Source organism: Triturus cristatus, chromosome 2_2 (genome assembly GCF_964204655.1).
Source record: "Triturus cristatus chromosome 2_2, aTriCri1.1, whole genome shotgun sequence".
NCBI lineage: Eukaryota > Metazoa > Chordata > Amphibia > Caudata > Salamandridae > Triturus > Triturus cristatus.
This window is the reverse complement of record NC_140582.1, coordinates 1,160,764,040-1,160,778,192: the sequence shown is the minus strand read 5'-3', so window position 1 is coordinate 1,160,778,192 and position 14,153 is coordinate 1,160,764,040.

Here is a 14,153-nt window from a genome sequence, read left to right as displayed (position 1 = left end):
CTTGATAGTGAGACCTGCATTTTGCAGAGCCTCTAAAGCCTTCCCAAGGTGGATCAGGTGATCCTGCCAGGTGGAGCTAAAGACAACAATATCATCAAGTTAAGCTGTACTAAAGGACTCCAGCCCAGCCAGGACATGGTTCACCAACCTCTGGAAGGTGGCAGGGGCATTCTTTAACCCAAAGGGCATCACAGTAAACTGATAATGCCCATCAGGTGTGGAGAATGCTGTCTTTTCCTTTGCTCCTGGGGCCATGCCAATCTGCCAGTACCCTGCAGTTAAGTCAAAGGTACTGAGGAATTGGGCTGCCCCTAATTTATCTATCAGCTCATCTGCTCTTGGAATAGGGTGAGCATGGTGATGTCAGCCCTGTCATTGTAGAGCTTAAGGCGGTTCACATGGATAACCCTTTTAGGTGTCCTGCTAGTGCCCAGGTCAAATAAACTGGTGACCTCAGTCTTTCTCTCTAGGATAGGGTAAGGGCCACTCCATCTATCTTGGAGGGCCCTTGGTGCCACTGGCTCCAAACCCACACCTGTTGCCCAGGTTGACATTCAACCAGTGCAGCGTTTTGGTCATACCAATGCTTCTGAAGCTCCTGGCTGGCCTCAAGGTTTTTGGATGCATTCTCCATTTACTCAGCCATTCTTGACTTTAGGCCAAGCACATAGTCCACTGTGTCTTGTTTGGACTCTTGAAGAGGCCTCTCCCAGCCCTCTTTTACAAGACACAGTTGTGGAAATTTAGCTTGCAAACTGAACATTATCTGCTCCATCTTGCCTCTCCCCAACGCCACACACAGCGAGCACACGACAGCCATTTTAGGCACCCCACTCTCTCCCCCGCTCATTGTCGATCGCCAGCGCGTTCCCCTGACGCTGCAAGTATCCCCCGCGCGCCGGCCACCCCCGCTCTCTCGTACACGGGCCATAAACCCTCTCATTCAGCGCGACCCTGCCATGGAACCACATCCCACACCTGACCGACATCCCATACATGGTCATGCCCCTCTTTGATAAACCCCCTTCCTCTGTGCCCCATTGTCCGAACCGATCCCAGGCCATCAGCTAGCCCTGCGGATGCAGTTTATTGCCCCTACTGTAAGGGAAACACCCCACATCAAAGGGATTACGGTGGATCAAAGCCCCTACCCCCTGAGACCCGGCCGGTTGCACACACCCCCGGGAATTGGCGGAATATCCAGCTGCGTGATAGCCATCTCCTACTGTGGGTGGGGTGGGGACTTCTACTGTAGATATGTGTGGGAACGAGCTTGAAGTGGGGGTTCCAAGGAATGTCTTTCCGTACATCAAAGTCTCAATAAGAATGTACCATATGTAATAAAGCAATACACCTGTGTATAAGAGACCAGGTCTCAGAGATGCAGTTAGAGCACCTCGTGACGATACCTTGCTGTCTGATCTGATGTGTTCTGCTCCGACGGAATAAAACTTTGTTTCCTGCCTTCCAGTCTCCGGCGCCTGCCTCTTTCATTGGTAAATTATCGAGTGGTATGAGAGGCGATTACCGCCGGGCAATACTTGAAAGGTTATCGACTGAAACTGCCGCTACCATTTAACAATTGGCGTCCCAAGCGTGGGGCCCATCAGCGACACGTGGATCCAGTGGGAGAGGTCCCGACGACAGAGTGAACGACTGCAACGATCGGTAGAGCTCCTGCCCAATAGACCCTCGTCTGGCAGCCGATCATCCGAACTTCACTGGTTCCGAGCAGACCTCTCTCGAGTGATCTACGGTTCTGACTGGGAACCATCAGGAGTGCCGCGGCAAATACGGAGAGTAGAGGACGATCGGGCGCTGGAGGCGGAAGACGAGAAACTGTCCACGCGGTCCGGGTAAGGTCGTGATACACGACAAATTGCGAAATAATTGATTGATTGTTTGAAGTTTTGAAATACTAGTATTGCTCATTGATTGTTCTCTTTGAGATATTCGCTGTCTACAAACGGGGAGGAGTAGAAATACTCTCTCTCTCTCCCTTTGCAGATAGTGAAGGGTAGGTAACGCAGACTTTTGTCCCCTTTGTAACCCGTCGTGCCTATCTTTATCTCCCCACTGATTGATTGTCCGAACATTGATTGTTTTGAAGAATAGTGCTCTTTGAGATATTCTCTGTTTGCAAATAACGTAGAATAGAAATATTCTGTCTAGTCTTTGCAAATAGTGAAGGGTAGGTAACGCAGACTTTTGTCCCCGTTGTAACCCGTCGTGCCTATCTTTATCTCCCCATTGATTGATTGATTGATTGTCCGAACACTAGTTGTTCGATATTGGTTCTTTGGAGGTATTCTCTGCTTACAAATAACGAGGAATAGAGATATTCTGTCTAGTCTTTGCAAGCAGTGAAAAGATAGGTAGTGCTGACTTTTGTCCCCGTTGAAACCCGTCATGCCTATCTTCTCCCCACTGATTGGTAGTTGGTATTGCCCGGACCGCTTATTAGAGGTGAACCATCCGGCTCCACTGGAGGGCACCCCTAATAAGGACATGTTCACTAAATATGGACTAGTCGCCGTAGTTTATAGCAAGCTGTGGCATAAATATACCAAGAAGGACCCCGAGAGTCAGTGGCCACTGATGGGATCCTTCGACGACCATAAGATAGAAGTGCTAGAAATAGCTCTGCGTAGCAATAAGACGACGCCTATTATGCTTGACAGTATCGGCATGTGGTGCAAAGAAGCAACGCAACGGAAAAAGAGGGAAGAAGTAAAAGCAGAAAAGGAATTACGAAAAGCAGCTCACCTTGCCGCTAGAAAGTTAGAAGAAGAAATAAAGGAGAGAAGGGAAACTAAACTAAGACAGGAGCCCGAAACATCAGGCCAGTACGCTGTTAGGACCCCTTCTTTGCTCTACCCTGAGTTGTCCTTTAAGCAGCGAACGAATGATGAATTACTATTAGGTCCCCCGATCATTTACATGCCCCCTCCATACGCACCCTCCCAATCAATAGTGCAATACCCACAACCCCCAAACACGAGCGAAAGCAGTACAGGGGCCTCGGTCCTCACGGCCTCCGCGCCGGCCGAGCCTTCTGTACTGAACACAACGTCGGCAATAACGTTGGATGACCCTGAGATGAGAAAGAAAGATTCCACCAGAATGAATCGACTAACGAAGGATGAACGAGCAGGAATCGACAAAATAGTAAAGACACTAGTGGAGCGTAAGGAAAGTGAGGAGTATATAACAGACGTATATAACTCGTATGCAGACAGCCGCAGACGACACTTTGTCGTACGACTTTGTTATCAGGCCCTAAATGCATATGAGGATAGGTACCGCGATAAAGGTCCCGAAGGCTTAGCGACCCTATATAGGAAGGTAGACATTGGGGAAGAAGGAGAGGGCGATGTAACGAACCTCTTCACTCGTACACTCGAGGTCTATCGACACCTTAGAGAACACAGGCAGACCACCAAAGCAGAAACCCCCATAGCGACTAAGCCCCAAGAAGGAAGGGCTGATACCATGATGCCCATCAAAGAGGCTGCCCCCTACTGGGTCCCCCCACGAGGTCAGGGAACACATGACGACATCAACCACCAAGATGCGAAGGGAAGGGTTGTATTTAATTGGGTCTACCAGCCATGGGACCGACAAGATATTTTGACCTTTAGAAAAACTCTACCCGACTTGAGAAAGAACCCGACTGCCTTCTACACTGAACTGGGTACAGCCTTAGGTTCTACGATAATGACTTTAGCAGATATCGACTTGTTCTTTGGGCTATGTCTGCCGGCTGATGTGTGGAAGCAAATCCGGAAAGTTGACCACGCTGAGCCGTTCGGATATACCTGGTTACAACTCGATACCATAGACAAACAGCGAGAACCAGGACAGAAACCCCCGAAAGCCATATTAGAGCTCCCAGACAAGATTGTACAGAAGCTAAAGACTCTAATCCCAGAAAGAAAGGTAGACTGGCCGATAGTGACGGCTTGTCGCCAGAAACCCCAGGAGGATGTGTCTGAATACTTCTCCCGATTCGAGACTGTGTTTTCCGATTACAGTGGCCAAGACATGACCACCGCAACCGGACATCACCTCTTTGTCCAGAATTATGTGAAGGGTCTGTCACAAGAAGTTTCCCAGAAGCTACAGACCAGCGAGAGTAGTTGGGCAGCCTCCAAACCCGCAGCAATTCTCCAGATGGCCCAATATTACGAAAACCAGAAGAACGAGAACGATAGGGCGTCAGAGAGGAAGAAAAAGGAACTGAAGGAGAGGGTAATGATAGCACAGTTGCAAGGGGTGACCATAGGAAGGGAACCCCCAAAAGGGAATTACCAACCAACCGCCCCTAGAAAGCTACCCCCTAGAGACCATACACCTGCACCCTACAACGGACGGAGAGACTTAGATGGGAACCAATGTGCGTTCTGTAGAGGGTTCGGACACTGGAAATCCCAGTGCCCGGTCCTTCTGGAACTGAACAAAAATAGGGATCCCAGAGACACACAGCATATGACCCCAGAAATAGAGGACAGGGACGAGGGCACACGAACGACGCCATCAACGACAGGCCAGGCAGACCAAACACCTTTGATCGCCCCCGACAAAACCAGTGTCAGCAGTCCGACTACGAAAGCACCCATGACTTCGCATAGGACCGCCAGGGGCAAGGGAGGGATCCAGTCGAACTCCGTGTTGACCAGCAAGGTCCTTACGTCACCGCTAAGGTCCTAGGCACGAAATCTCCATTCCAACGACTGATTCCTAGGGCACCCTTGTCTGGCTCACACGTAACCTCAATAGGCTTCGATGGAACGCCCTCCACCAACCCCTTATCAGCACCAATCTCCTTTGACTTAGACGATAACGTCACTGACACGACCTTTCTGCTCTCCTCCAACACCCCCGATGCTATTATGGGACTTGACTTACTAAAACATTTTCGAGCTACCATCAGATGCTCCCAAGACGGAGTTCGGGTCATCCTGCACGATAACCCAGATATGTCCAGACCCTGTCACACACGGCGTATGCTCTCTATAACCGATGCTGACCTGTCCCTACTCGACACATTACCTTCACATCTATGGGCTAAAACCGACTCAGATGTAGGGCGCATGGTGATCGACCCAGTACACATAACCGTCCGACCGGACGCAGTGCTCCCAAAGCTTCCACAGTATCGGATATCGCCCGAAGGCGAGAAGGCGTTGGTGGAAATCATCGAGTCCCTAGTCGATGCAGGAGTGGTAGAAGAAGTAGTCAGTAATGTTTGCAACAGCCCTATCCTACCCATTGTTAAGAAGCAAGGCGAGGGAGATGAGAAAGCATACCGCTTTATTGTTGACTTACGAGAAGTTAACAAAGTAGTCATACCTCAGTACCCCGTGGTCTCAGACATCACCACCATCCTCACCCTGATTCCATCCACTGCCACTACCTTTACCGTTATTGATCTCAAGAACGCATTCTTTTCCATCCCCATCCACCCAGACAGCCGCTACCTCTTCGGCTTCACCCTAAAAGCCCGTTCGTACAGATTCTGTAGGGCACCCCAAGGCTACACTGAGAGTCCCAGCATTTATAGCCAAGCCCTCAAGAGACAACTAGATGCAGTCCAACTGCCCGATGGAGTAGTGCTAATACAGTACGTCGATGACATCCTTTTGGCGGCCGACACCACTCCACTTGCAGTCACAGCCACCATTCACCTCCTCCGCTTCCTCGCGGAGAACGGTCACAAGGTCTCCAGGAAGAAATTACAATTCTGCCAACCCCAAGTAACATATCTAGGCCACCTACTATCCAAAGACGGGAGAAAACTTACCCCTGACCGAATTCAGACCATCCTAGAAACCCCTGTTCCCAAAACTCAGAAGCAAGTGCGGTCCCTGGTAGGCCTCACCTCCTTTTGTCGACAATGGTTGCCAAACTTCAGTCTTATCGTAAAACCTCTGCTCTCCCTGCTGGCTAAAGATGTCCCCTTCCCCCTCCCTTGGACACCCGAATGTCAATCCTCCTTCAAAGAATTACGAGACGCCCTCTGCTCAGCCCCAGTCCTAGGAACCCCAGACTACACTAAACCTTTTTCCCTCTACACCCACGAAAGGGAGGGATGCGCGTTGTCTGTCCTAACCCAGTCCATAGGTCCTAAACAACGCCCTTGTGCCTACTTCTCTGCCACTCTTGACCCCGTAGCCAGAGCTTTGCCTGCCTGCCTTCGAGCAGTGGCCGCCGCTGCTGTCTCTATCCGGCAAAGCGAGGGGATTGTGCTCTCGAACCCCCTCACTGTATTGGTACCCCATGCGGTTGACACCCTCCTGAACCAAACCAAGACTCAACACCTGACTAGCGCACGACTGACCGGTTACGAACTGACTCTGCTTGCACCCCACATCACATTGAAACGATGCACCACTCTGAATCCAGCTACTCTACTACCTCTCCCTGACACTGATCCCAATGCGTCCCCTATACACGACTGTGTGACCCTCACCGACGAACAGACCAAGAGTAGGGTCGACCTCCGAGATACTGCCTTCCCGGACCCTGACGGAGAACTGTGGGTGGATGGCTCATGTATCAAGCTCCCCGATGGCACCACCTCAGCTGCCTATGCAGTCACCACGGCCCGAACAGTTGTTGAGACAGCCCGCATCACACAGCGATCCGCACAGGCGGCGGAACTAATTGCTCTCACACGAGCATGCATTCTGGCAGCAGGGACAACCGCAAACATTTACACAGACAGTCAGTATGCCTTCGGGGTAGTTCACCACTTTGGGCTCTTATGGAAAGAGAGGGGATTCCTGACCTCTCATGGCACACCCATCCTGCATGGAGATCTAGTCTCTGCCCTGACCGAAGCGGTCCTCCTCCCCACACGGCTGGCTGTGATCAAATGCCAAGCACACAAGAAGGTGACAGACATTATAGGACAGGGAAATGCACTAGCTGACATTACTGCCCGAACCACAGCCGAGAATAGGTCCACGACCCGTATGTACGTGACCAGGTCACAAGCTGAGAAATGGAAGGATGCTAGGGAAACGATTAGGGACATCCAATTAGCCAGTACACCACACGAGTTAACTGAATGGGCACGGGTGGGATTGAAGGACGATGATGGTTGCTGGCGGACTAAAGACTCGAACAAATGGTTGCTACCAGACTCATACTTGATCCCCATGCTGACCATGGCACACTCCCCCGCACACATAGGGTCTGCCCCCATGATCGAACTCATCTCCAAAGTCTGGCACAACGACAAGATCCCAGACTCAGCCAAACGTCTGGTCCAACAATGCCTAGTATGCCTCCAACACAACCCTGGGAAAGGAACTGCTGTACCCCGGGGAGGGTTCGGGGTCCCCAATCACCCTTTTGAAGTCCTACAAATGGACTATGTCCAGTTAGAAAGGTGCCAAGGTTTAAAGTACGTACTTGTCGTTGTGTGTGCCTTCAGCAAGTGGGTGGAAGCCTATCCAACCCACGACAACACCGCCATGACTACCGCAAAAGTACTACTGAAGGAATTCTTCCCCCGATACGGCCTTTGTCGAATTTTGTGGAGCGACAACGGCCCCCACTTCGTAGCCGAAGTTATCCAACTCATCTTAAAAGGGTTGGGTGTAAAACAGAAATTCCATGCGGTCTTCCATCCCCAATCTGCAGGCTTGGTTGAGCGACACAATGCCACATTGAAGCTTAAGATAGCAAAAATAGTCGCCACCACAGGACTAAGATGGCCAGACGCTCTCCCGCTAGCATTGCTATCAATGCTTTCCACCCCCACCAAACACCACTTAACCCCCTACGAGGTCGTCTTCGGGCGGCCCATGAACCTTTGGACTGCACCGAAACCAACATCCATCCACGACGTCCCGGACGTCCTCATGTCTGACTATCTGTACAATCTAACTAAAACGTTGTCTGTTATCCATCAGCAGGTGCTGCACGCCATTCCCGATGTTTCCAGGGGCCCCGGACACGACATCCAACCCAGTGACTTCGTCTTAGTGCGTAACTTCCAGCGCACCAAGAGTCTGGAGCCCCGGTGGACGGGCCCCCTGCAAGTCCTGATCACCACCCGAACAGCTCTTCGAGTGGAGGGGAAACGCAATTGGCTGCATGCACACCACTGCAAGAAGGTATCACCGACCCTGACAACCACGGACAACATCACCGCCCAAGAGGAACTTCTGGACAAAGACCGACCATCCCTGAGCCGCTGCCCGGATACAGAGACACTTGAATTGACTGAATATCCCGATCCCACTGTGCCATCCAAGGAAGGGTATAACTTGCGACGAAAGGAGAGAACTTCGGATAAGCAGACCACAAACTAAGTTGAAATCTCAGAGCGGTTGCCTAGTCACCTCAAAGGCCATCAGGAGAGAAACTAAACAAAGTCTGTGGTTCTGCCCGCTACCGAGTTCCTTGAAGGTGATGGAAGCGCCCGACATGAAGATGATGGAAGCAATCGGACGTCCGAAGACCCACTACAAAAACCCAAAGACTGACAGAATACACAGCTCAAAGAATATTATACTTTTCGTTACCCTTCTCTTTTGCCTTCTCCTCATGGTCACCTTCTGGATCATGGAGGAGAGCACCCCTGCTCATAGGACATTGCTGACCACCGTTCAACCTACCACCATGAAAGAACACCATCTGATCTCACTTTCACCCCAACTCCGAGAAAGACGTAAGGAGTTCTGGAATAACTCTTTTGTGCAGTTGCTCCACCAACACAATCTTGCCGCCAACGCCACTAACTGCTGGATCTGTGGATTGCTACCACATGCCACTGGGCATTCAATCCCTTTCATCCCTTCACCTTTTTCTGTATATGGTTCCTGCCTCACCTGGCTAATCCTCCTGCAGGAGAGCTACAAGGACAATGCCACTTCCGGCAAAACTGTGTCACACTTCTACCATGGGTTCTGGCTGAACAAAACTGGAAAAACCTCTGCCCTCTTCTGCCCTCTGAAGTCAAACACTTCCTTCTACCTGGACATCCCTGCCAAAGAACGAGTTGAAATGCAAGTGTTCAACAACCCAGCCAGACCTACCTTCTCTTACCTCCGGAAACGAACGGCCGCCACCCTGACAGTGGCCCTAACCGTCATCAACATCACTGGATTTGTGTGCCTCGAGGGCCTGGGGGCGCAGCTGGTGGGCCACAGCTCCTGCCTCATCACCCGAACATTGGATTCAGTCGATCCACCCTCCTTTGTTGCCTCCCCGAATATGTACTTCATCTGTGGTACTAAGGCCTACACCTGGCTCCCGAAAGGTTGGGGAGGCACCTGCTACATCGCTTTTGTCCTTCCCCCGACATTTGTGGCTCCAGCAAACCATCACCGACAGAAACGTGCCAAAGACATTGTACAAGCCGACTCCACCGGAGCACAGTTCCTGGATGCAGTAAAGGGACTTGTTCCACTCTGGGGTCCAATGGTAAACAGCCGCGCCATCCGCCACTTAACCCAGGCAGTCGAAACAGCAATGAACATTACAGCTGGCGCCCTTGCCAACAACACCGCCGAACTTCAGGCCGTCCGCCTGGTGGCTCTTCAGAACCGCCTTGTTCTAGATGTGGTTCTGGCTGATCGTGGAGGAGCATGCCGCATCATTGGGTCCAGCTGTTGTACCTACGTACCGGATAACTCACCCTCAGTCTACAAAGCAATTGAACACCTCCACAGACTTTCCGCAGAGGTCCATCAGGAGCAGGAAGGATGGTCACTTGGGAGCTGGTTTTGGGACACTATTAAAAGTTGGGGATGGAGGCTGTTTTCATTTATCCTAATACCGGTTGTGATACTATGTGGATGTTGCTTGGGGATTCAGTGTCTGCCACCTTTATGTTCGCTTTTTATGAACTGCATCTGCCCTAAGACTTTGAACTTTGAAGCAGAGCGGGTGAAAGCTCTTTATGAGGTGGAAGTCCGCAGTATTATGGGGATAAATCCGAACTAGACAAGCTGGCGAGATATGTTAAAAGGGAGGACTGTGGAAATTTAGCTTGCAAACTGAACATTATCTGCGCCATCTTGCCTCTCCCCAACGCCACACACAGCGAGCACACGACAGCCATTTTAGGCACCCCACTCTCTCCCGCGCTCATTGTCGATCGCCAGCGCGTTCCCCTGATGCTGCAAGTATCCCCCGCGCGCCGGCCACCCCCGCTCTCTCATACACGGGCCATAAACCCTCTCATTCAGCGCGACCCTGCCATGGAACCACATCCCACACCTGACCGACATCCCATACATGGTCATGCCCCTCTTTGATAAACCCCCTTCCTCTGCGCCCCATTGTCTGAACCGATCCCAGGCCATCACCTAGCCCTGCGGATGCAGTTTATTGCCCCTACTGTAAGGGAAACACCCCACATCAAAGGGATTACGGTGGATCAAAGCCCCTACCCCCTGAGACCCGGCCGGTTGCACACACCCCCGGGAATTGGCGGAATATCCAGCTGCGTGATAGCCATCTCCTACTGTGGGTGGGGTGGGGACTTCTACTGTAGATATGTGTGGGAACGAGCTTGAAGTGGGGGTTCCAAGGAATGTCTTTCCGTACATCAAAGTCTCAATAAGAATGTACCATATGTAATAAAGCAATAAACCTGTGTATAAGAGACCAGGTCTCAGAGATGCAGTTAGAGCACCTCGTGACGATACCTTGCTGTCTGATCTGATGTGTTCTGCTCCGACGGAATAAAACTTTGTTTCCTGCCTTCCAGTCTCCGGCGCCTGCCTCTTTCATTGGTAAATTATCGAGTGGTATGAGAGGCGATTACCGCCGGGCAATACTTGAAAGGTTATCGACTGAAACTGCCGCTACCATTTAACACAGTGGTCCCCTCAGAGGATGACCAAACAGAAGTTCAAAGGGTGAAAAACCTACTCCCTTCTGTGGTACGTCTCTGCAAGTGAAAAGCAGGCATGGTAACAGGACATCCCATCTCCTTTTGAGCTTCTCAGGGAGACCCATGATCATGCCTTTCAATGTCTTGTTGAATCTCTCAACAAGGCCATTGGTTTGTGGATGGTAGGGTGTAGTAAATTTGTACTGCACTCCACACTCCTTCCACATGTGTGTTAGGTAAGCAGACATGAAGTTGGAACCTCTGTCTGAAACCACCTCCTTAGGAAACCCTACCCTGGTGAAAACACCCAGGAGGCCTTGGTTACGGCAGGAGCTGTAGTAGTCCTAAGTGGAATTTCATCAGGGTACCTAGTAGCATGATCCACTACTACTAGAATACATTTGTTTCCTGAGGCAGTGGGAGGTTCAAGGGGACCCACAATGTCTACTCCTACCCTTTCAAACGGCACCCCCACCACCGGTAGTGGGATGAGGGGGGCCTTTGGGTGGCCACCTGTCTTGCCACTGACTTGACAGGTGACACAGGAGCTGACAAACTTCTTCACCTTTTGGTGCATCTGGGGCCAGTAAAAGTGACTCACTAGCCTTTCCCAAGTTTTGGATTGCCCCAGATGTCCAGCTAGGGGGATGTCATGAGCCAAAGTTAGGAGGAACTCCCTGTACTTCTGTGGCACTACCACCCTCCTGGTGGTTCCAGGAGTGGGGTTTCTTGCCTCAGCATACAGTAATCCCTCTTTCCAATAAGCTCTGTGGGTACCACTGACATCTCCCTTTGCTTCTGAAACAGCTTGCTGACCCAGGCTTTCAAGAGTGGGACAGTCCAGCTGACCCTGGCACAGCTCTTCCCTAGAGGGTCCCCCTGGGCCCAAGAGCTCAACCTGGTAAGGGTCAAGCTCCATGGCTCAGTTCCCTCAGGGGTATCCAAATCCTCTCCCTGTGGAGAGGGGTCCTGAATGTCTTGCTGTACAGAAGCTGGTTCCCCAGTCTTATTACCTTTTCTCTTGGTTGGTTGGGCCATTATTTCAGGCTCCAGACCTACCTTTTCACCCTTCCTCTTGCTCTGTGCTCTGGTTTGCACACACACCAATTCAGGGATGCCCAGCATGGCTGCATGGGCCTTCAGCTCAACCTCAGCCCAGGCTGAGGTTTCCAGATCATTCCTTAGCAGACATGCAGCTGGCAACTTTGGAGAGACCACTACCTGTTTGAGGCCAGTAACCCCCCCTCCCCCAGCCTAATGTCACCATGGCCATGGGATGACTAGTGGTGACACTGTCTGCATTGGTGACTGGGTAAGACTTCCCAATCAAATGTTGCTCAGGGGAAAACAGTGTGTCTTTCACCATAGTGACACTGGCACCTGTATCCCTCAGAGCTTCTACCCTAGTTCCATTCACCCAGGGGCACTGTAAATATTTCTTCAAGTTGGGTGGCCACACAGCTACAGTGGCAAACTCCACTTCCCCCAGTGAGACTGTGTTCCCAGATTTGCTCAGGGTACACTTCTGATCCCATCTGTATACTTGCTGCCCCAGGAGTAGCTGTACTGGGTGCCTTAGGGGTTTTGTTGTGGGGGCAAGATTTATCTACAGTTAGGTGTCCTGACCTCTTACAGTTATTACACCAGGCCTTTAAGGGATTAAAGTTCTTCCCCCTATAGGGTTGAGGCACATAGGGAGTAGTTTGGGTCCCACCCACCTGAACAGGTTTTCGGGGCCCTTTGGAAGACTCAGACTTTTTATCTTGGGGATTCTCACCACCTTACCCCTGGGGAGGCTTTGTGACCACCTTCTTCTGGTCACCCCCAGTGGCTGTCCTTGTCACCCTAGTCTTGACCCAGTGGTCTGCCTTCTTTCCCAATTCTTGGGGAGAAATTAGACCTAGGTCTACCAAACGCTGATGCAACTTTTCATTTTTGCAGTTACTTAATATATGTTCCTTCATTAATACATTGTTCAATCCAGTAAAATCCTGCACACCATGTCCAGCTAACCAACCATCCAGTGTCTTTACCGAGAAGTCTACAAAGTCAATCCAGGACTGGGTCTGGGTTATGTGAGCCCCCCTGAATCTAATTCTATACTTCTCAGTAGCGAATCCAAATCCCTCAATCAGAGTCTTCCTCATGAGGTCATAGGATCCTGCCTCTGGCCCAGAGAGGGTCAGAAGCCTGTCTCTGCAGTTACCAGAGAACAGTTCCCACAGGAGTGCCCCCCAGAGAGGGTTATTTACTCTTCTTATTTAACAAGCCATCTCAAAGGCTGTGAACCATTTGGTGATGTCATCACCTTCCTCAAATTTAGGGACAATCCCTTTGGGGGTTTTAGGATCAGAAGTTTCCTCCCTATCCTTGTTTTTATTAGTGCTGCCACCATTGATGGGTGCTAAACCCATCTCTCTCCTTTCTTTTTCTAGAGCCAGGAGCCTGGACTCTAGCTCTAATCTTTTCGCCAGCCTTTCTAAAAGGCTGTCCTCTTCACTGGTGGGTCCTCCAGTGATATCTCTGGTACCAGAGTCACCTGTGTGAACTCTAGGTCCCCAGATGCTAATTCTTGGATTGAAGGGTATGGGGGCCCTCTCCTCCCTAGGGAATAGTGTGTGTGTGTGTGTGTGGGGGGTGGTTATTATCCACCTCCTCTTCTTCCCTTTCCTCATCTGACTGGCCATCACCATGTTCAGATGGGTGGTCCTTAGCATACTCAGCCGAGAGCTCCTGGAGCCCTAGTTTGGTTGGATGCAGGCCCATTGGTATATTTTGAAGATTGCATAAGGACCTCAATTCCTTGAAAGACAAGTGTAAGTAAGGTGTGAGGTCGAGCTCCTCCACCAGGTCCATTTTATCATTTTCACTAATAGCTGGGTTTGTTTGAGTCATTCTAACCTGACAGTTCTAATACTCTGCCGTGGCTATAGTGACTTTTATTTTTCTAAAATTCTAATGGGACTTAAGCAAGGCCCTAGCAAGACTTTTAGTGTTTTGGAAAAGACCAATCAGAATCCTAAAGGCAATTTTAAGAGTTCTGTTGTGTGATCAGATGGTAACTAAGTAGTCCAACAAATGCAAGTTTGTATCCCACCGCTGATCCACCAATGTGAGAAAGTGGCTCTGTATATACTGTTCCCCAAAAGGTACAGTGTGTACAGAGTCCACATTCCACAGAGGTTTGGCAGAGGCTAAAGTTAGATATAACCTTACTCTCTAAAGTGGTAGCTTGGTTGAGCAGTAAGGCAGTATCAGAGGACAGTGTAAAGCATTTGTTGCACACACTCAGTCAGCA